Here is a 21975-nt window from a genome sequence, read left to right as displayed (position 1 = left end):
TTTTTTCTTTCCCTAATGGAACAGTTCTAGTTCCAGCTCCTAAAATTTAATCCGCGAGGAGTTACAAACATCAGCGAGGGGAAAATGAGGGCCGCAGGAATTTAATGTACCGAATGTGATCTTGCCAGAGTGGGATGATAAAATTACAAACTGGGATGGACTGCAGGATATTTAAAAATGTAGCCATACAAAAGTCGTTTCAAATAAATGCATGAGCTTCGATAAAATAATGTAGTTGTGTATAAGTAAAAATATTTTTTAAAAATCACATTGGTTGGATTCATCCTTTCAAGGTATAAGTATAAGTATTTCTTAAAATCATACTGGTAGGAACACAAAGAATAGCCCAATTAAAAAAAAAAACCTCTAAGAGTAATTTTAACATTTTTGTGATAAAGAATTCAAAATAATGATTTCTTCACACACATTGGAGTTTGGGCTGCTGAAATTTAATTAAATGGGGGTGGGAGACTTCTCGAAATTGTTTGCCATGTCAGTAATAGTGTATATTCTAAAAGAAGGAAACCGTATCTTGAGCACTCCTTTCAATTACAGCCAAAAAAGCTGAGATAAAATTTCATACTATTAATTAAAGTTCTATGGTGGCATAAGCCTTCCTAACCCAGCTGAAACATTCAGGGCTATGCTCTAGACACAGTCATCCAACTGTGTCCTCTCTCTGAGCCCTCAAAAAGCAAGAGGCACTTGCAGCCAGGAACAAAACTAATGGGACTTTTTTTGGGGAGCAGTTGGGATCTCCCCCCTCCAACTTCACCTCCTCTGAAGGGAAATATGGCAACGACATCTCAAATAACATTCTTATTTGAGATTTCTCAGGCTTCTGCATATTTTTCTGCTTCATGTCATTCATAATTGTCCTCCCAGAAAAAGTGGAGCTACCACTGCTATTTAAAAAGTTTTATGTCCCTCGTTTTAAAAATACATAGAGTCCTCAGAGTAGAATTCCAATTACTAAGTGTAGAAAACAGAAATAGAAAAATCCACCATTTGGCAAATGCCACAGTAATGGGTGTTAAAATTAGGGAGTGAAAGAATAATGAGGGATGGTAGGAACAGGCTAGTCTCAAGTATCTACCCCTGAAAGATGCTTCCTAATTACAAAGGTCAAGAGTAGTAACAGTGAAGGCAGTGGCAGAGACCACCTTAACCAAGTGATTAAAATTAACATCATTAGAAATGAAACATATAGGCATCGTGTGTCTCCAGACAGGATAAACTGGGAAGGACACAGTGGCCCTTCTGTGATCGTCTTGCTAACACTGTAGGTCTTGCTGTAACCTGAATTTAATCACAAGCCAACACCAAGAGAAGAAGGACATTCTACAAAATAACTGGTCCGTGCTCTTTGAAAGTGTGGAGGTGGTAAGCTACCAAGAAGACTGAATAAAACGTCCTGGATTTAAGGAAACAGAACAGACGGGACAGCAAATGTGAGGTGGGATCCTCTACTGGCTAGAGGACCAGAAAGGGGACAACTGGTGGAATCTGAATCCAGTCTGGAATTTCACAGTGCCGCATCATGTAATAGTATGGTTTTGATAAGCCTCAATTGGTTTTAGAAGTAAGATGTTGACATTTAGGGGAGTTGGGTGAAGGGTGTTCAGAAACTTGTGGTACTTTCTGTAACTTTTTTTTTTTTTGGTAAATCTGAAATTATTTCAAATTTAAAGTTAAAAAAATAAAAGTTCCTAAAAACTCCCTAAAAGAAATGAAAACAACTACAACATAGTCATCAACCGCCCTGAAAGACAAACTCTTGAGCTCTCAGGATACATGCCAATCAACCCTTGTGAACTGGAAATCTCACTTTGAATGAGAGACTTAACTTCTTGTGCTTCCCACCTGGACCAGAGCTACTAACAACCCCGCTGTCCCAGACAAAGGCCTCCAAAGCATTTTGTAAATAAGATAAACCCCTAAATTGGAGATGAGGCAAATCTCTATTTTGTATGGACTCGGAGAGCAGTATTGTTGCTAGCGGCTAACGAGGCCGGCAGAGAACGGGGCATGCATGCTGAGGGCCCTAGCCATTCTGACATATTGCCTAACAGATCATTTATCTCTCAAGTATCCTCCGGTGGAGTGGAAGTAGGAAGTAAGATGGTTGAAAATGCAAAAAGCAGCAACAAAATGGACACCGGTAAACTGCAGACGCCTCTTCTGGATCCTTCTAACGACTGGGTCTTTTTTGCTTTAAAGGTACTGAGAAATGTATTTTCTTTTTTGAACTGGACATAAGCTCTGTCATCTGCTACAGATAATATGGGCTTCTGCTTTCTCTGTGTTATGCAGAAAAGAGATCAAATTCCTTCAGCAGCAGAATCTTCACTCCATTGGCAGCAGTTTCCCAGCCCTGCAAGCCCTACAGTTTCCTGATCCGCCACTGTGTGGTAGCGAAGGCAATAAAAAGAGTTTGTCAGGGCTGCTCTAAAATCTCATCTGAAAAGCTTGATCTACTTTTTTTCCCCCCTCAGATACTGAAATGATCCTCATTTGGGAATAATAGAAAATTGAGGCCAGAAACGAATGCGCGAGAGCAACCATTTCTGCCCTAGTGTTCCCAGCATTACAGGGTGTGCAAAAGAAGATGAGAAATTTGCTGTCACCTCTTGTAGCGCCATGCCACACAGAAGCCATAATCCGGAAAGGCAAGGGAGTGAGGTGCCACTGGATTAAGCCCCTGCTTTCGCCCCACGAATGTGCTGACTGGACCCGTGCAGACTCCTTTCTATGGACAGGAGGTTTAGGCTCCAAGACTGGTGTCACTTGTCCAGTAGAGGGGGCACCTGGGGTGGCAGGCAGTTGGCTTCGCTCTGAGAGCTCGGCCCTGTTATATCTCATTGCCTCCCAAGTGAAAATCAAGTTCGCTCGTAAGCCTTCAGCAATGAAAGGTGTCCAGGGGAATGGAGGTGGAAAGGTGGTAGCCCCCAGGAGGAGGGCCTGCTGGGAGACCCTTACTGGGACAAGGCAGAGGTGCAGGGGCACTGGAAGCAAGAGTGTATGAAGGAGTGTGCCTGGCAGGGTGGGTGTGGGCCAAGTAGGAAGACCATGAGCGGGAGGAGACAGTGGGGGGGGGGGGAGAACCCATACCAGGTGGGAGTGGAGAAGCCCCTTCAGGCGTAGTTATCTGAACATGAGGTAGGTATAAGAGGACCCTTCTAAAATACTGTCATGAAACTAGGTGCTGAGGGCTGGTCCAGGATACAGAAGAGGGGATTGTATGCCTTTGGAAAATATTTTTTGACCACTACGATAGCTCCCATGTGGATAAATGTGCTCCATTAATTTTAATTATTCCAGCAACGGTCGTATTACCAGACAGAGAAACAGAGACAGAGACGTGGATGCAGAGAGAGAAGTAAAAGGGGAAAAAAACCACGATCTTGTGAAGGAAAAACACTTCTCACAGATGGGTACCATACCCTTCTGGTACTCTACTATCCAGCAAAAACATGTTTATGGGGGTCCACAGCTGAGGACCAGAAACAAGCTAGATCTTACAGCCTACTGACTCTTATGTACAACTCTCTCTCTCTCTCTCTTTTAGTATTTGTTTGATTTTGAGAGAGAGAGCAGGGGAGAGGGACGGGGGGGGGGGGAGAGAGAGAGAGAGAGAGAGAGAGAGAGAGGGAGGGAGGGAGAGAGAATCTTAAGCAGGCTCTATGCTCAGCGTGGAACCCGATGTGGGGCTTGATCCCAGGACCCTGGGATCACGACCTGAGCCCAAATCAAGAGTGGGGTGGTCAACTGATTGAGCCTCCAGGCGTCCAGTCTTATATACAATTCTAAAAAGCTTGGAAATGTGTTTTCAAAGTACCCACAGCCAAGAGGAAGCAGCAAATAATCACCTCCAGAGGGGCTGATGGAGTTTTTGTCTGTACTGCAGTAAGTCTATTAAACAGAAATGGGGACATAAAAATGATAAAGCCAAACCATAAGAACACAATAAACACAAGAAATCTTCAGTAGAGGGCACACTGCCTCCCCCTACGCCTTAAGGCTATCACCATATTATGCATAATGCAACAATATATGTTCACTGATGTCCCCAAGTTGGCCAGAAATGATTAAATTATATTCACTAGAGTAAGAAGCAAGAAGTACATAATTTATGTTGGAAAGAGTTCCCGCACGACAACGTACAAGAGCTGGTGTGGTAGTCTCAGTGGTCCCCATGGCTTTGATGGTAGCTCTTTGTCCTTTCATTCGTTGGACGGACTATTGATTGAGCACATTGGAAAGACCGCTCTGAGCGCCACAGTTCCTGCTGTCACGGGGTTCACAACCTTATTTGTATCTAAGACGCTCCTGTCCCACAGGTCTACCCAGAGAGCCTGTACCAGCATTTGGACTTTCCATGTTCAATGCTAGGTACTGGGTCTGAAGTTTTAATCTGGTTTTGGATCTGAGCAGATGAAACCGGCCCAAGGCTTTGATCAAACAGCTAGGAACCAAGGAGTAGTCAGCACCTGAACAACCAGTCCCCATGGCCGAGGCATGCGGCTTTGCCTGCACCAAACTTTAACAATACGAAAGGCCCACGGAACCACACTCCCTGAATCTGCCTGAATCTTTCTCCTTGTTGAGGAAATTAATTCTGACAGTCATACATTCTTCTATTTAAGCTATAACCTCTTATACCTGAATCACTTTACAGTTAATCAATGCATGGAAGAATGGGACACATAGATTTTTAGTAGTGATTCATTTAAGGAAAAATCCTAGAGATCTTGATATTTTTTGAAATACTTAACCATATCACAAAAACCACAACTTCATCAGAAACCCCAGCCACAATAAAAAATTACTTTTCATTTTCTTACTCTTTTAGCAACCCACCAGTTTCTTTCCTCTCTTGAGGGCAAACCTTAAAAACTGGAAATACTTGTTTTTAAGAGCTCTTTCTTGGGAGAAGACACGTAACCAAAAATTTGCTCTCCTGGGTGCAAAGACTGTAGATGGACTACAGTAAAGGGAAGCATACATTTTTAGATTGGGGAGATCTTGGTCCAGATCCCGTCTCTCCTACCTACCAGGTGTGGGTGGCGACGGACCACTGATTTTTTTCCAGGCCTCCACTTGCTCGACAGTACAACACCGTTGGTAGAATCCACCCCACTGGCTATTGTGAAAACTAAATGAAATGTGCCTGACCAGCACGTAGTAAGCTCTCGCTACATCATTTGCTCGTTATAATGCAGGTGAATGCGCTGTATTTCCACACAGCCTCCCTGTTCCCACACTTGGTAACCGGAATGAAAGCACAGGAGAGCTCACACTGGATGTGCCTTCTAGGTTGGGCACGAGCATCTGCTTTTTCCTTGGAAGAGAGGCTCACCTTCCCCTGAGGCTGGGCTTCCTCATAACTGGAGTTACTAAGGAACAACAACAAAATAAAAGGGCAGAACGAAGGCAGGAGTCTGCCCTTGATAGGGGCTTGTTTGCCATTTTCTCCTTAAGAAACGGGCGAGCCACTCCATGGCATGTTCAAACACCTTCTAGTATAGCTGGTCCCAGATGTCAGATGGGGTTTGGAAAGAGGAAGTTTCATCATCGACTGCTTTGGCAGACATTCACGGGTTGTTCAAAATGAAGTTCTATGATGCTGACGGGTTAAGATGGAGAGATTTCTCCGTGGCAGGCCCGGACCTCAGTGCTACAACTGCTTTGCAGCGAGGCTGTGTGGGGAGCCGAGGGCCCCGCAAGGGTTCCACCCATGCTGATCAGCATCCTTGAAAGGCAGTCTCTGCCTCTGAACCCCGCCATGCTCTGAGCCTTTCTATCTCCATTAAGTGGCTGAGATTGTCCTTGCGTACTTGGGTGGATTGATGTTATTTCTAAAGCACGCAATTCATTTCAAGAGGGGAGAGGAAGGATTAAGTTGGAAATATTTTTCTATTGAGAAGAAAAATTAAATAAATGTAAGTGGAAATGTTTTCATGAAAATGTTTTTGTATTTCAACATTTCCCCGAAGTACTCTGATCTCAGTATAACACAGGACTGTGCTAGATTAGAAGGAATGAAGACAAAATGAATTTAAATAAAATTGAAACTGACCAGCCAGGCTTTATTCTCCCAACCTGATGAAAACAACAAAGCGGAGGGTGGGGAACAACAGATGAACCAAAAGAAGAAATAAAAATAAACTTCAATAAAATTTAAAACCCGAATGCAAGTTTCAATTTGGTTTCAGAATTTCTAAAATCCAGCTTATTTTCACAAAAGCTTCTGAATGTCCAGCCATCAACTGCCACTTGATAGAACCCCAAAGACCCTGATTGTTTTCTCTCAGCCAAGAAACCCACTGGTGTTCAGTTCTAGAAGATGACTTGCTTGTTTTATAGTCCCTGGGTGATTAGGAGTATTTAGGTCATTAAGGCTCACAGCCCAGAAGATGTGTGCAATTAGGCAGCTGGTCTGATTGTGTTGCATTTTTTAAAACGTGCATGCCCCCTTTATTAGCTGTAAATATGACAGGAAAGATGAAATGTACAGGTCTTAGTTACCCTTATTCAAAATAAACACATACTGAGGAGGAAAGAGTTTTGTCAGTTAATCTTCTGTCTAGATCTATTGTCTAGTGGCCACAAGTGGCTATTCAAATTTAAACTAATTAAAATTTAAATGAAATCTGAAATTCATCTCTCAGTCCCACTAGCTGCATTTCGGGTGCTCTGTTGCCACATGTGGCTAAGCTGCTACCTTACTGGACAGGAAAAATCTAGAACATTTGTATCATTACATAAAATTCTATAGGACAGCTCTGGTCTAGACAAAAGAACAGAGGCATGAGCTTTGGGTATTTACATTTATTTTCAGAGACGTACACAACATGGTTCCCCTGAAATTAGGAGTTACTTTGAGGCGGCTTCATTAAAACACTTGTCCACTAGCACACAGCCACTTTCCCTGAGCCACCTCAACCCCCACGCCAGGGAAAACCCAATATATAGTCTTTTCTCTGCATCATCTCCAGCTTACTTTCAACTGTAAAACCATTCTCTTCCCAAACAACAGAATCTCTCACTCAAAATATGAACAGGATTCCTACTGCCTATAGAGAAAGGAGGTATTTGCAGGCAAACGGACAAATCATTATTTTCAGATGGAAAGACCTTCCCAAGATACATTTAAATATTAACGCACATAGCAGGTGTTAAATATTAAAACACACAGCAGGCTTCCCCCTATATGGCCATCATCACACTTCTATTTGTTTAACGTCTACATTCCCTGTCCAAGTGTCAGCGCGATCTGAGCAGAAAGCAAGTGTTCTGTTTGCTGTTGTACACCCATTACAAGCATAGTGCCTGGGACAAAACAGATGCTCAGATTTTTGTGGAATGATTGAATGAAACTTAAGAAGAATGGTATTTTGCTAAAGAACAGCAAACATCCTTTTCGAGCCTGGATCCAATTCTTTTATATTTGGACAGCAATCCACCCTTTATTTTCAGATGCAAACTTAAAATAACTCAGCAGACCGATTCATGCAAGCATGCGTGCTACGGTTCAATATTTTCCATACTCAGCAATGGCTCCTTCTAAAAGGCACAGCAAAAGGCATACCACGAAGCAGCTCACATATGTGATCTCATCTGCCCCTCCCTCTGGTCTCTTCTGTGCTGCAAGGAGGAGGAAATCAAGGCTGAGGGAAAGTAAGTGACCTGTCCAAGGTCACAGAGCTACAGACATGCAGTTGGAAAGCCTCCCCTGGTGACGATTATGGATCATGCCCGTCATAACGCCTGGTTGTACAATTCCCGCCTGGGTTGGGAAATCTACATTGGTCTCAAGTACTCTGTCAAGGAAGGGAGTGGCTCTGTATCTTTGCACCCTCCTCCCCAGAATTTAGCAGAGCACCTGTCCTGTAGGCATCCACAAATGTTTGCTGAAAAAAAGCTTAATAGTCCTAATGGCTCAAGGGTACCCAGCACTGGGGAAGTTGAGTACTAGGGTCACGGGCAGGGGGCAGAGCTGGGCATACCCCATCTCCCTTCTATGGTGACAGTGGGGAATCAGAGTGACCCTGCCCCCTATACGGCAGCTTCATGCTTTGGCCCCTGTGGCCATCCCGCACCAGGGGCCAGCTTGCTTCTGCAGGCCTACTAGCTGCTGGCCGCACATCAGACATTATCGTTTTTTTCTCACTGCTCAGAACTTATACCCAATAACCCTGTTATTTTAAAAACACAATTGATAATGAGTCAGTCGGGATCCTTTGGGCCCCAGGTGTTGGTCACGCAACACAGGGGCTCAGATTTTCTTGTTTGGCCCCAATTCCCTCAAAGTGAAACTTCTAGAAGTCTGACCCAGAAGCATTCATTTTCATTAAAAAAATCTGAAATTTACACATACCAAGAGCAATTTTTAAAAATAGGTATTTACTGAGGGTTTGCCAGATGGGATGCAAAAGAGTATAAGTATAACCAAAGCACCTATCCCGATAAACAAGACAAATGAACATTAGTGGGACTCCCTAATAAGTGATTGTGCATAGTTCTCAGTTAATTGTTCATTGGTCCTGCAAAGTTGGTAAAATGTCTCTCTATGGCTGACTAAAAAACAAACAAACAAAAATCCCCAAAGAAACAACAACACTTGCAAAAGCTCACATTTACTGAGTGCCTACTAGGGGCGAACTCAGTGCCAAACAGAGTTAATCCTCATGGCTCCCCCACAGGGACGGTATTATCACCCCCTTCTACAGATGTGGAAAGACAGGCTCGAGGGGGCAGTCATGTGTCAGGGGTGCCAGTGTGTCTGACTCAACAGCTCAGAACGCCATTATATAATAGTGCCTCTCCCTGGGCCCGGGAAACACCTAGAAAGTAACAGGTGAACAGGAGACTGTGGAGGACACATCACAAGAATGCATTCACATCCCATGAAGTGGGGGAGAACAGAACTCTCTAGAAGGTGAGGGGGTTAGTGCAGTGGGGTTGGCGCCATGAGGGACAGTCTGAAATTGGTTCTAGAAGATGGGGCCATTTGGAACTGGAGAGGCCAGGTAAGTCACTCCACGTGTGCTGTGGTCACAGGCACACTGGGCACTCTGGCAGCTGGCAGACAGGCACATGCCGGGGCTGGGGGACCGGAGGCAAGGGCAGGCGAAAGTCAGATCGCAGAGGGCGCAAAGCCCAGTCATGTGGGAAAGAAAGGGGGAACCCGACACTGGGGTGGGGATTAAAGGCGTGATTTCAGGAGATTCCCCAGGTGACTCAAAATGTGTCTCAAGTCACTGAGGAGCTGAACAACCCGGGCCCTGCGGCTTCCCCCTGCTTATTTGAGCCGGAGAAAGCCAGTTGGCTCCCAGACCCGCGTGCCCTGGCATTCTCCAGCAGGGACACATGCTTCGGTTATTCAGACGTGACTTACTGGCACGTAGAGGCTTGTTGGCATGGAAAAATGAACAGGCTGACCTGGCCAGAAAAGAGCAGGTGACGCAGAAACCCAGCAAAAGATGAGCTCGCTGTGCCACGCAGAAAAGCAGCAGGCTCACGTGAGATGGCCATGGAGCAAAGAACCAGGAGATGATACAGAGGAGAGATGTGTGTGGGGGTGGTAAGCCAGGACCTCGGGAACCTCCACGGGCCCAGGAGAAGGGCAGGTGTACTTCTTAAGGTATTTCTTTTGGTCCTTATGAGATGGCGTAGACACATGATTCCGATCTCACGCAGGGGGCCACAGAGGCTCACAGATACGAAACTGCCTGGCTGAGCTAATGAGGGCCAGGAGCCAGAGCAGACATCCCTATAGCACACGTCCTGAGAGCGTCTTTCTGCCTTCAGTCGACTGCTAGGTCAGTTAGCATCACAAGACTGCGATGATGCCGCCAGGAACGTCATGACCATGAGGCTGAACTCTGGCCCTCTTCCTCACCTGCCCTCACCTCTCAACTCACAGGAGCTGTTTTTATCAAATCGTGAAGTGACAGTTGATCCCATTCTGACAAAAACACCATGATATACATGAATTTGATCATTGTGGAAAAATATTCCTAGCAGAGGAGAGAGTACAAATGGACGACTGGAGGAGGAAAAAGAGAGAGGGGGAGGAGGGGAGAGGGAGAAGGGGGAAGGGAGAGAGGGAGGGAGAAATCCAAATCAGATGTGGTGGCTAACTTGAAATAGGACATGTTTCCTGGGGCTTAAGTAGGTCTGGAAGCTGCTCTTGCAAATCCCGGCCACCACGTGCCATTTCTTACATTTATACTTGCAATGTATCTTTTCAACCCTTTTCCTTCCCTGGCAACACCTCCAGTGCCCCAGCACCGAAAAAGCACACAGGCTTCGAGGCTGAGATGGGCCCCAAACTCCATCCCTCCCCCACGACTGCAGCTCGAGGGGATGTTCCTGCAATTTCTATAAACCAGGACGCGATACTTTCTCTCTCCGTGGCTGTGATTCAGAACACACAGGAGGCCTAACCTCCCCTCGGCAAGCCAGAACCTCAAAATCATCGTGGTTTTTGTTGTTGTTGAACAAGGCTTCTCACAGAATATCCCAAATAAGCCACCTTCACATAACTTTTCCTTTCCTTTAAAAAGAAAAGCTAAATAAGGCTGGATGTCATATGGAATAGCAGCTCCTAGAAAGGGCATCTTTGAACCGAATGCCACATGCTGTATTTTGCCATTTTGCCTGCGCTTCCTGCTTGGAGCCTGTGTAACAGAACAGAGGAGCTTCAGACACTGGAGCTGCTCCAGGCCACGCAAACTCCGCTCCGCATCTTCCAGGCAGCCCTGTCGCAAATAATTCATGTCCACTACACCCCTATCACACTGAATACAACCACATTGTGCAGCTGGAAATGGGAAACCTGATTCAGATCACAGAAGAAGGTACAAAAACATTTAGTTCAATACAGTGCTGCCCCCTTTTTGGGGGTGTGGGGTGGGAGGGTGCACCTATCTCAAATCTACCCAAGGGTAAAGAATTCAAGACCCATCTTAGAAGAAAACGCAGCATTAAAAGAGCATGCTGGTCCAAAACCAGCAGCAACAACAAAAAACCACCCAATCCTTCCAGAGCTGCGGCTCCCTGGGCCGCAGCGTCCCTAACCAAAATCCGTCTAGCCCAGGAACGCAATTTCAAAAGGAAGCAGGATCTCCACAGAAAATGGTGCACGTTGACAAAGCATGACTTGTCCCACATGGGCAAGAATAAAAGGAAAACAAGACTGATCACAACCCAGCCTCCTCTACGCTGCGGACCAGAGAGCGGCAAAGAAAAAGGCCAGAACAAGGGCAGGGAGGCGAGGGCAATGGAGGACGAGGGCCGGAAAGATGCTTCTGCCCTACGGGATTTTGGTAAACAGCAGCCAGTAATGGCCCCTGTTAGGGAAAAGGGAAAACAGACATGGAGGGAAACGTGTTTACAACTGCAGCGGCAGCAGTGGCGGGCGGGAGGCGGGGGGGAGGGAGGGAGGGATTCCCCGACTCTGCGCTCAGCCCGCTCTGCTCCAGTGGGGCCCCAGGACTGGGTAGTGTTCCGAAGCCCCCACCCCCTACTTTATTGGGGGGGCCCCACAGCTTGTTTATGGGGAAGGTTACTCCTCCTCCGCTCTGGTGATCGCGTCCCTAATACTCCTGCCGCATCCTTGCGGGATGCCCGCTTGACTGACAGCTGCCCCAGCCAGTCGCTGCCCGGGCCCCGCAGAAAGGTGGCCTTTCCCAACGAGCTGATTGGACGGCGAGGAGGGCGGGCCCTCGTGATTGGCGTGCTACTCGGAGTAGAAAGTAGTAAACAACCTTGGTCCACCGCGGTGGGGAGGGCGCAGGATGCCAGCTCGCTCACCCTCGCCCCGGAGCTGGGGGCAGCACCCAAGACAAAAGGAACCCGCAGGGGGAGGCGATGAGGAGCTGCCCAGTAAAGGAAACGCGGGTGGGCGTCCTTTAGAGCCCCTGGGCAAGAACTGCTGACTTGCAGCTTCACATCATTTTTGTTCTGTGAAAAACCGTAAAGGGTTTTGTTGCCACGGATTCTTACTCCTCCTCTTCTTTGGGTTTAAAAACTCTCCAAAGGGAGCGAGAGCCAATTTAGTTGACCTTCCTTCCTGCCAGCTGCACCCCTCCTCCACCTTCAATTGCTAGTTCTGGCTTTTCCTAAAGTTGATTTCAATACCTGTACGAAAAACTGTTTCCTTACACAATACGCTGTTAATGGCACAGAGGTGAATCAGATACCCTGTTAGACCGATTCATCGCAAGTTTCTCAAGCTGTGATCTCACTCGGAGGTGCCTGTGTTCCGCAGCATGTATAAAAAGAAAACTCCAGACGACGGTATTAAGCTCACTTGACAAGAAATAAGCGGTTAACTTGCATTTTCCATAGAGGGTGTAGTTCACCCAGGATACTGCAGGCGAAGGTAATTCCCCATCTGCTTTGACTTGAATCACAATCCATTCCTCATCCCGGCCTGGCGGTTTTCAGGACCCTGGCGCGAAAATCTGCAGCTCCCAGCATGGAGGCTCTGCTCCTCTGTGGAGGCGGCTCCTGGGGCTACCTCCCACCTCAGAGGTCTACACAAGCAACCTCCAAAGGAGAGATTCCAGAGAGGCCCCTCCCTGTGCCGATGGAGGGGAGGGAAGGCCAGAGAAGGGGACCAGCAAGCTGGACCCAGGAGGGATCTCCACTTCACTTGTTTCCCCGCTGACTCTACATGGATGATGCTCTCTCATTGGTGGCCAGATGGCCAGATGGTCCAAGTTTAAAACATTAAAAAAAAAAAAAAAGGTACAAAAGACTCCCTGCAGGATAGAGCTTAGGGCAAACTGGCCACCTGGGTGGGGGTGAGGGTCCTCTTCATCACCCCCAAAGTGCATGCTCTCCACCAGGCTGTGGTGTCTGTCCACCCCAAGCAGTCCCAGGGTCACCTCTCCGCCCCTCGAGTCACCACGCCCACCCATAAAGAGTAAGCCCTCTTTGGTCCTTCTAGCCTGGCCCCAGCTGAGGCCAGCAGCCTCCTTCCTTTCAAGTACCCCTCCCTCCAGTCACTCTGTTCCTGTCACAGGTTCCTCAGCCAGCTGCACACACCCTTCCCTCAGACTGTGCCTTCTGCTTCATAGGCCTTACCCCTGCCTGCCCGGGAGAGGCCACTGTTCTCCATGGCTTCCCTGGGCCCTGCGGAACTGTTCTGAAATCGGTTGCCTTTCTGTCAATGCCATTGTCAGAGCCTCCAGTCCACCAGGCAGACCCCGCACGTCCTGAAAGCAAGGGCCGGCCGGGTCATATTTTGATTTGTGCACCTCCTGGAGATACACACCCACCATGAGCACACTCCAGTCTTGCCCAACATCTGCAAGCCGTCCTCATCCTCTCCTTGCCCCCCACCCGCCCCAGTCAATTCCTCATGCTCTCCCACCACTGGCTCCTTGCTAATGGGCTCCCCCAAACCCCCAGATCGGGGGCCCTGCCGGTCACTCAGAGGCTCTTTCCACAGACACACAGCTGTTCTGAGCTCATGCTGTTTCCTTTGCCAGTTTGATCATTTTCTGCCTTCTTTACTTGCAAATCCCTACTCTGCCTAAACATCACTTCCTGCCTTGGGCAGACCTTCCACAAGCACCCCACTCCCCACAGAGCATTTTGCAGACCGTCCGGTGCATCCTCTCCTCTCTCTAGTACCTCTCTCCGACAAGATTGGCTAAAGAGCCAGGAGCAGAAAGACAGATTCACAAAGTGGGGCTGCCAGGTATCGACTAAACCAATACATTCTGGGCTCCGGACGGACACAGGCAGTGTTTTGGGCTCTTCTCTGCTGCTGGGTCCCTCTCCCTGTTTTTTCTTCCAGAAGGCTCCTCTATGTCTGTGAGTGGCTGGCTGCCTCTTGACGTTTCAGGTCACAGCTCAGATGTCGCCCCACCGTGCCCACCTGCTGACCACTATCACACAGATCTGTTTAATTTTCTTCATGAGATTTAACTATCATCCTTCTTATCTTATCATCCAATTGTTGGCTTTGTAGTCTGTCTGTCTTCTCCCGTCCCTGGCACGCAAGCCCCGAGAAGGACAGGGACTTTTCATCTGCTGTACTCACTGTGTCTCCAGCACACCTAGAGGAATGCCTGGCACATCCTAGAAGTTCCAAATTAACTTTGGGCACAATAAGTGACAGCAGACCACATCACTCAGCACGGTATCCGGGCGGAGGTCAACCAAGCTTTTGGGGAGGGTATGCTTTAGTAAATACCCGAAGGCGGACACTAGAGTAAACCTATGAGAGATGGACAGACAGGACTATGCTCCTCACTTGACCCAAGATATTTCAGGTGCTCTGAGAATCCCAGGTTCCATATCTGAAACTCACTGTCCCTGTTTGCACCCAGTGTGACAGTTATGTGCGTCATCCTGTATAGACTCCCAAATGGATACAGAATGGCAGGAAAGGATGCATCATTACTGACAAACTTAGTACTTTGAATAGTAAAAATGAACCCTTTTTTAAGCCTCTTAGCATAGGTACTTATTTTTCAATTCCAGTGTTTTGGGATAGGTAATAACTACATGGCTCAGAAATGAAAATGAAAAGGCATCTAAGAGACCCAACACAGAATCTTCCTTCTCAGAGCTCTTTGCTTTGAGCATTTGACAAATACCAGTATTAATATTTCTCTCTTTACACAGATGATGAACTTCGATACATACTGTTCTGCTTGTTATTTTCTTCACTTACTGTATCATGGAGATTTCTATTTTAACAGCTCAATAATATTCCATTGGATGGATAAGCCTTAATTTAATGGTTCCCAAACTTATCTGTACATTGTAATTACTTGGGCACTTTCAAAAAGGCAAAGGAAGGGGCGCCTGGGTGACTCGGCTGGGCATCCAACTCAGGCTCAACTCAGATCTTGAGGTCTGTAAGTTCAAGCCCTGCATTGGGCTCTGTGCTGACAGCTCAGAGCCTGGAGCCTGCTTCGGATTCTGTGTCTCCCTCTCTCTGCCCCTCCGCTGTTCATGCTTTGTCTTTCTCTCTCTCAAAAATAGCATAAAAACATTAAAATTTTTTTTAAAAAGACAAAGAAAAAGAAACCTGTATCCCACCTTACAGAGCCTGATTTCATTGGTCTGGGGTGTGACCTAAACTTTGGGAAAAAAATCCTAAAGTGATTCTAGTGAGCACGTAAGTTTGGAAGCCATTATCCTAACTCAGCCATCCATTTCCTTATTGATGAGTATTTGGGTTATTTCTCATCTTTTACCATATCAAACAATGCTATAATGAATAATTCTGCAGAATTTTCAGTTTGCGTGTATACAAGTATATCTGTTGGGTAAATGCCTTCCCCAAATTTGCTGAGTCAGAGTGTGTGTGTGTGTGTGTGTGTGTGTGTGTGTGTGTGTTAAGTATGAAGATTAGCTTTTTGTCAGTGATAGAAGTTGCATATATCTTTTCCAGCTTGGCATTTGTCTTTGCTTATGGTTTTTGGCTATGCAGAAGTTTTTTGCTTTTGCTTTTTAAAAAAAATCATGCTTATGAATATTCTCTTTTCAGGCTCCTGGATTATGTATTGTGACTTAAAAGGCCTTCCCTACCCCAGGGTTACAAAGGAATTCCCCTGTGTTCTTTTAGGACTTTTATAGTTGTGTTGTTTACATTTTTGCCTTGGATCCACTTGGAATTTAATGTCGTGTATGGCATGATGGATAGACCCAACTTGATTTTTTTTCCAAATGGTTACCCATGCCCCAATGCCAGTAAGTGAAGCATTCATCTTTATCCAACTGATTTCAGAAGCTACCGTTATCAAATACTAAATTTCCATATGTACTTGTCTATATTTGGATCATCTATTCTGTTCCATTGGCCTGTTTCTTCATGCACCAGTACCTCCGTGTCTTAATTAAGACTCTATGGACTATTTTAATATCTGATAAAGGTAGGGCTCCCCATTGTTCTTCTACAGTTTCCTTGGTTATCTCGTTTTTTTATTTTCCATGACAGCTTTAGAATTAGTCTAATTAGAAAAAAAGAAAACCCTGCTGGTGTTTGGATCACAGTAAACTTATAAAATGAACTTATGAAGAACTGACATCTTGATAATGCTGATTATTCCTGTCTAATAATATAGTATATCTTTGCATTTACTCAAGTTGTCTTTTGATTTGTTTAATAACAGTAAGTTTTGTTTTTGTTAGATGTTTATTTGTTTTTTAGAGAGAGAGAGAGAGAAAGAGAGAGAGAGAGAGAGGGAGAGAGAGGGAGAGAGGGAGGGAGGGAGGGAGGGAGGAGGAGGGGCAGAGAGCGAGGGAGACATAGAATCCAAGTAGGCTCCAGGCTCTGAGCTGTCAGCAGAGAGCCCGACATGGGGCTTGAACTCATGAACTGTGAGATCATGATCTGAGCCAAAGTCGGATACCTAACCAACTGAGCCACCCTGGTGCCCTGGTAAGTTTTCTCGTTAAACCTTCTCTTTCTGTTTTAATTGGAAATAGAGTCTTATCTTCTATAATATCTGCTAACAAGTTACTTGCATATTGTAGGATTGTGTTATAGCTAAACTGTATGTTGTTTCTAGCAGAGGAAGTTCTATTCTGTGCCTTTAGAAAAATACAGTGGGATGGGAAAAAAAATCAAAGGTTGAATATTCCTAACAATAAAGAGAGGACAAGGTTCCTAATCAACCATCGAAGTAACCCATTCTGAGCTGGCATTCAAAAAACAAGGATATCAAATGCTGTGGGGCATATTGCTGAAGCGGCCAAGATAGGACTCTAGCAAAAAGAAGATGGTATTCCTTAAAATTTAGACCCAATAGATTTAGAGGGGCGAGGGAAAATAAGCAGAAAAAATTTAACCACTGATCTAACAATCATGAATAGCTGATTTCATGCCTTCCTGAAGGCCTGCCGGGGACGGTAATATCTTGGCTATACTGTAATATATTGGCAGAGCGTACATCGAAACCAGGTAAAATCCAAGGAGACTGGCACTCAAGTAGGAACAGGTAAACTGTGAGTAATGGGTTCAACCTCCCATGAGGTGGTTACTCAACGCGGTATTCTACAAGTCAAGAAATGGCTTCCTGTCCCATTGCCATGTGTTTTAATAAGAATAACCAAAACATGTATTTTTCAAATCTAGAGGTCCCAACTTTAAATATCAGGGCTTGACGGGCAGAGACAGATGCATGGCTTGGATCCCCTCTCAGAAGGACTCCCTGTCCAGCTACACAGTGTCACTAGCCGACAGCCTCCAGCTGCTGGCTCTCCTAGGGTCCACTTCAGCTTCTGGCCAAGGTCACAGTCTTAGGGCAGCCCTTGTGCACAGCAGTGGTCCTAGGGACCTGGTTATATCCATCCAACAAGAGACTCCTCACATGGGCCCTCTTTGCTCGGAGCTCCTTGGGAGCCAATAAAACTTTTGTCAGATCAGAATCCTGGTAAGAGGCCCCCCTCACCTCCAGCCCACATCCGTCATCTCCTCCTCCCCTGTCCCTTTTGCAAGTGTTGCTCTTGAGTAAATCTTTTGTATTCGTAACTGCACCTCCAAGTCTGAAGGAAAATCCAGCCTGCAACGACAGTGCTTAGGAAATGTGGTGGGAGTGGTGCTGGGGTGGCTCCGTGGGCTAACCATCTGCCTTCTGATCTCAGCTCAGATATGGGTCTCAGGGTCGTGAGTTCAAGCCCTGCACTGGGTTCTACGCTAGACATGGAATCTCCTTAAAAGAAAAAAAAATGTTGGGGGGAAAGGAGGGAATAAAAATCCCCACATGATGCCAGACCAGACAATTCTGGGACCAGAAACAGAAAGGCCTCAAATCACAAATCTCTGGCTATATGTGAACATTTACTGAAGGCTGGGCAGTTACAGTTTGTCTGGCTTAATTTACCCTCCCACCCATCGTGGGCAGCAGGTATGATCATTTCCATTTTACAGACAAGGAGCGGCCGTTGCAAATAAGTGGGAAGAGCTCAGATTCAAATGCAGGCAGAGCTTTTCTCTTTTTGATAGTGCTCAGCCCGACACTCCCAGTTTATCAGCACAGAGCCGCGCAGCTGATGCAGCTTGGAGCCCGCGTGGCATCCGGGTGCTTCTGTACCTATACTTAGATACCTCCCTGTAAACAAGGGACTGTTGTGTCTTTGTCTTTGGAGCAGATATGATAATTGAGAGCCTAGTACCATGTTCCTGGGTCAAGGCTGTTCCTCATTTATGCCAAGTCAATAACAGAGCATTCACCAATGTGTTTAAACATCTCTGGAGAAACTGTTTGTGCAATTTCCCTTCATCACACTGACTGATTAAACTGTTAAAATTCATCCTGGGTTGGGGGCAAACGGGGAGGGCTCTCCACTGGCTTTCCAACATTGTTTTCAGGCAGTGTAAGAGACCCAGCGAGTTCTACGCTTGCTGGAGTGTGTCCCTGAGTCCGGCAGTACCACCTTCTTCCCCACACAGGGACCTCTGAGCAACCCTGGCTGTGTGAGCTAGAGACTGGACAGCGTGTTCGGTATCACTCTGTGGTGACGCAGAAGAAGCCAACCAACAGGCCGCCCCAAGTCAGCCACTGGTTAGTGGTGCTGCTGGGGAGAGAGCTGCACGTCTCCTGTCCCTAAATTCCTCCCACGGTAGTCCGTTACAGGCACTAAAGGAAAGACTATGTTTAACTACATTACCCTTAAATTCTCTCCTTCCTCCTTTATTATTTCAGTAAAGCTGCGCTGTGGTGCCTTTACACTGGCCACTGCCCAGGGAAGCATAGCCACATCGGGGATGCCTTATCACTTTATCAGCTAGCAGAATCGGCAAGGAATCGGCAGAGGATGTTAAAGGTGCTAAACAACACAAATTACAAATGGATTGCCAGCACGTGGACATGGTCTGCTTTGTATGTGTAGCTGATGGCACGGTGTAATTTCAAACTTTTATAAGCCATTTGAAAGATATTAATGTCAATAAGAGGGTGGGGAGAAAAGTATATACAATCAAAGAAAGTTTCTTTCCTTTGGTTGATATCAGAGAAGCTATAGAAAAATTAGCAATACAACTTTTAGAAAAAGCCAACATTAAGTGAAACACAGCTACTGGTAATAGTCACATGACAACAGAAGAAAAATACAAAAAAAAAAAAAAAAAAAAAAAACAGGGGCGCCGAGGTGGCTCAGTCGGTTAAGCATCTGACTTCCGCTTAAGTCGTGATCTCGCGGTCTATGGGTTCGAGCCCCGCTTTGAGCTCTGTGCTGACAGCTCAGAGCCTGGACCCTGCTTCAGATTCTGTGTCTTCCCCCTCTCTCTACCCCTCCCCCGCTCACTCTGTCTCTGTCTCTCAAAAATAAAAGACATAACAAATTATTTTTTAAAAATAATAAAATAAAATAAGAACAAAAAACAAACCATCCAAGGCAACTCAAGGATGTTGTGAAATTGTGAGCCTTAACCAAGCTCATACCTCTACATTTTTATTTCGCAAAGCTGCCAATTCAATTTTATAGTACAAAAAAACTCATCAGTTAGGGGGCATTTAATATTCACTGTCTCTACTAGGAGAGAAAAAAATATCTTCGAAGAGCTTTTAAAAAATACTACTTTGGAACACTTCTGGGCAAACAAGAGTTGGAGCATTAATCACTGTAATTTCCCCACCAAGATCACTAGGTGAGGTGTTCGAAAACGGATGGAGGTACGTGATGACGCAGCGGCAGAAGAACAGTAAGTTGCCCAACAACTGCAAAGAGTGCTTCACAGGCCCTTCTTAACTGGCAGGAAAGGTTGCAAATCAGAAAGACAGAGAAAGTGGGGGAGGGAGAAAGAATACACAAGGCTGGTGGGGTGTGCGGACAGACGGACTCAATTTCCAAACCGCACACACAGAAGGCTCCTTAATAGTTATCATGCCAGCCCTGATCCTGAATTAGGGTAAATGAAAAATAAATTCCTAGGCACAGTTCACTGGGGAAGTCGGAATGTGTGCTTTGTTCATAACTACACATGGAGACAGTACTAGAATTGTATGTGCTATGCCTCTCCCTACTCTAGGCGTGACCCAGCCCCTTCTGTGTCTAACAGAAGCATAAGAGTTTACAAAAGTTTTGGTCACTGCCCAGATCTTCCTCCCGGGCAGATCCTTAACTAAGCCCAAATATTCATTGTAACTACATCTCAAAGGAGGTGATGGGTATGTTAATGAGCTTAATTGTGGATCATTTCCCAATGTATACATATCAAAACATCAATTTGTTCCCCCTCGGTAAGGTGGTCAATTGTTTTCATTTGTCAATTATACCTCAATAAAGCTGGGGGAGGGGGGGACAACCCTCCCATGAAATCCTTTGATGAATCAGCAAGTGGTGTGTGGAGAAGGTCTGGAGGGGGCCTGATGATGCCCTCAAGCTTCCCCTTTGACATTTTTCGGCTTATCTCAGAGGGCTGGCTGTAGAATTACTAATATTTTAAACAATGCAAATGTAATTATAGTTGGAGTACATTCTCTACAGAAGGAAGAAAAGATTGGCATTTAGAAGCTTCATTAAACTTTTGGCCTTTTTCAAGGCTAAATGAATCTTAGAGAAGATATAAAAAGTTCCCATTGATTGATTTAAAAACAGATTTCTTGCAATTAACAGATCTAGATCTACAAAAAGGGAGCATTAATACTCATTTCAATAATCTCTCATTTTCTCTAAGTATTTCATAAAGGGTGTATATCTTTATAGAGTCTATATTATGTATATATCACTCAGCAAAACTTAATTTTTCATTTTCTAATATCAAGGAAATGTTAGTTACATTTGCACAGGGGTGACCAGCTGAAGCAATTTAGTTATAAATATGCAAGTCTGCTAGAAGATTGTAAAAAATGTATTCATCTATACTGACAATGCCCTCACCCCAAACCCCAGTTTGTTTTCGTTTTTTTCTTTTCTTTTCTTTCTTTTTTTGGTCAGCAGGAGAGTTCTAAGAGCACTTTTGGAGAATATTAAAATGTTCAGCACTTAGAATATTCCTTTTCTCCTGCTTCTTATCCCAACATATAAATTGGGATGGTATATTAAAAAGACGCAACTGAATTATCATATTCTCTTCATCTTCCAAATTTATTTAGACTTGCTATCCTGCTCTTTCTCTGGAATTTCCTCTGCTTTTCCTTTTGTCAGTAAACTAAATTACTTCTCCTCCCACATGCATAAAAGCATTAATTTATAAAACACATAGCCATATGTCATATCTCATGTAATTCTATTTTACATTTCACTGCCACCCGGACTTATCTAACATGAACAAATAGATATTATTTACTGTAGTCAGAATGAGAATTATCTAACGCCACTTACATAGCCATAAATTGATTGTTGATTAATGTTTAAGCAAAAAGCAAACAAGCCCATCTGCTCTGAAAACAAACAAACAAAAGGAAGCGGTGGAGAACACAGTTCACAGGAATTTCCTCGGTATTAGTATGTTTCAGCTGCTGGTGAGAATTTTTTTTCTATATTGCTATTAGGAAAACATACTGCTGACAAGAATGTAATTCTATATCTAGATGTAGTTTCTCCTCTAGCAACTGTTCATTTAATATACTACTACTTATGGTAAAATAAAAACCAATCCCACTCTGAAGAAAGCTCAGAGGAAACCAGAAGTGAATTTCTTCTGGTCCATGCAGTGCTAGCAAAGGAAATCTCACATGGATACTTTTTCCCCTCTTCTATAGGGGCTGCTCTCTGCAGTCAAGTTAAGAATGAAGGAAAGCCAGGTATCCCGTCTACACAGGGAAGGAGAGTACTGGAAGAAGACTTCAAAATATTTGGAACTGTCAACTGGACATGTGAAATTTCCTTTTCAATGCAATCCAGAACTGGCAAGCCTTTAAACCAATGAGAAATAGAAGAAAAAGAAAAAAAAAAGAGCTCTGTCCTATTTATTTCTGTGATCCCTGGGGGGCACGCTCCGTGTTGGGCACACACGCACAGCGCACACTAGTACAGGCTGACGGACAGATGGACTCC

General features: G+C 45.2%; 1 protein-coding gene and 1 long non-coding RNA gene across 2 annotated transcripts in view; one reads left to right on the top strand and one right to left on the bottom strand.

Moving 5' to 3' along the window:
• IGF1R (insulin like growth factor 1 receptor) overlaps positions 1-21975 on the bottom strand; it is a 259450-nt gene that overhangs the window by 88809 nt on the left and 148666 nt on the right. The gene's annotated exons all lie outside the window — the stretch shown is intronic.
• On the top strand, positions 1746-2459 carry LOC115301949. The gene is made up of 2 exons (XR_003913365.1): positions 1746-2220; positions 2314-2459. It is a non-coding gene; the product is annotated as an uncharacterized LOC115301949 (long non-coding RNA).

The sequence above is a fragment of the Suricata suricatta genome, chromosome 9, assembly GCF_006229205.1.
Source record: "Suricata suricatta isolate VVHF042 chromosome 9, meerkat_22Aug2017_6uvM2_HiC, whole genome shotgun sequence".
NCBI classification, from domain to species: Eukaryota; Metazoa; Chordata; class Mammalia; order Carnivora; family Herpestidae; genus Suricata; species Suricata suricatta.
This window is presented reverse-complemented; position numbering and strand designations above follow the sequence as displayed.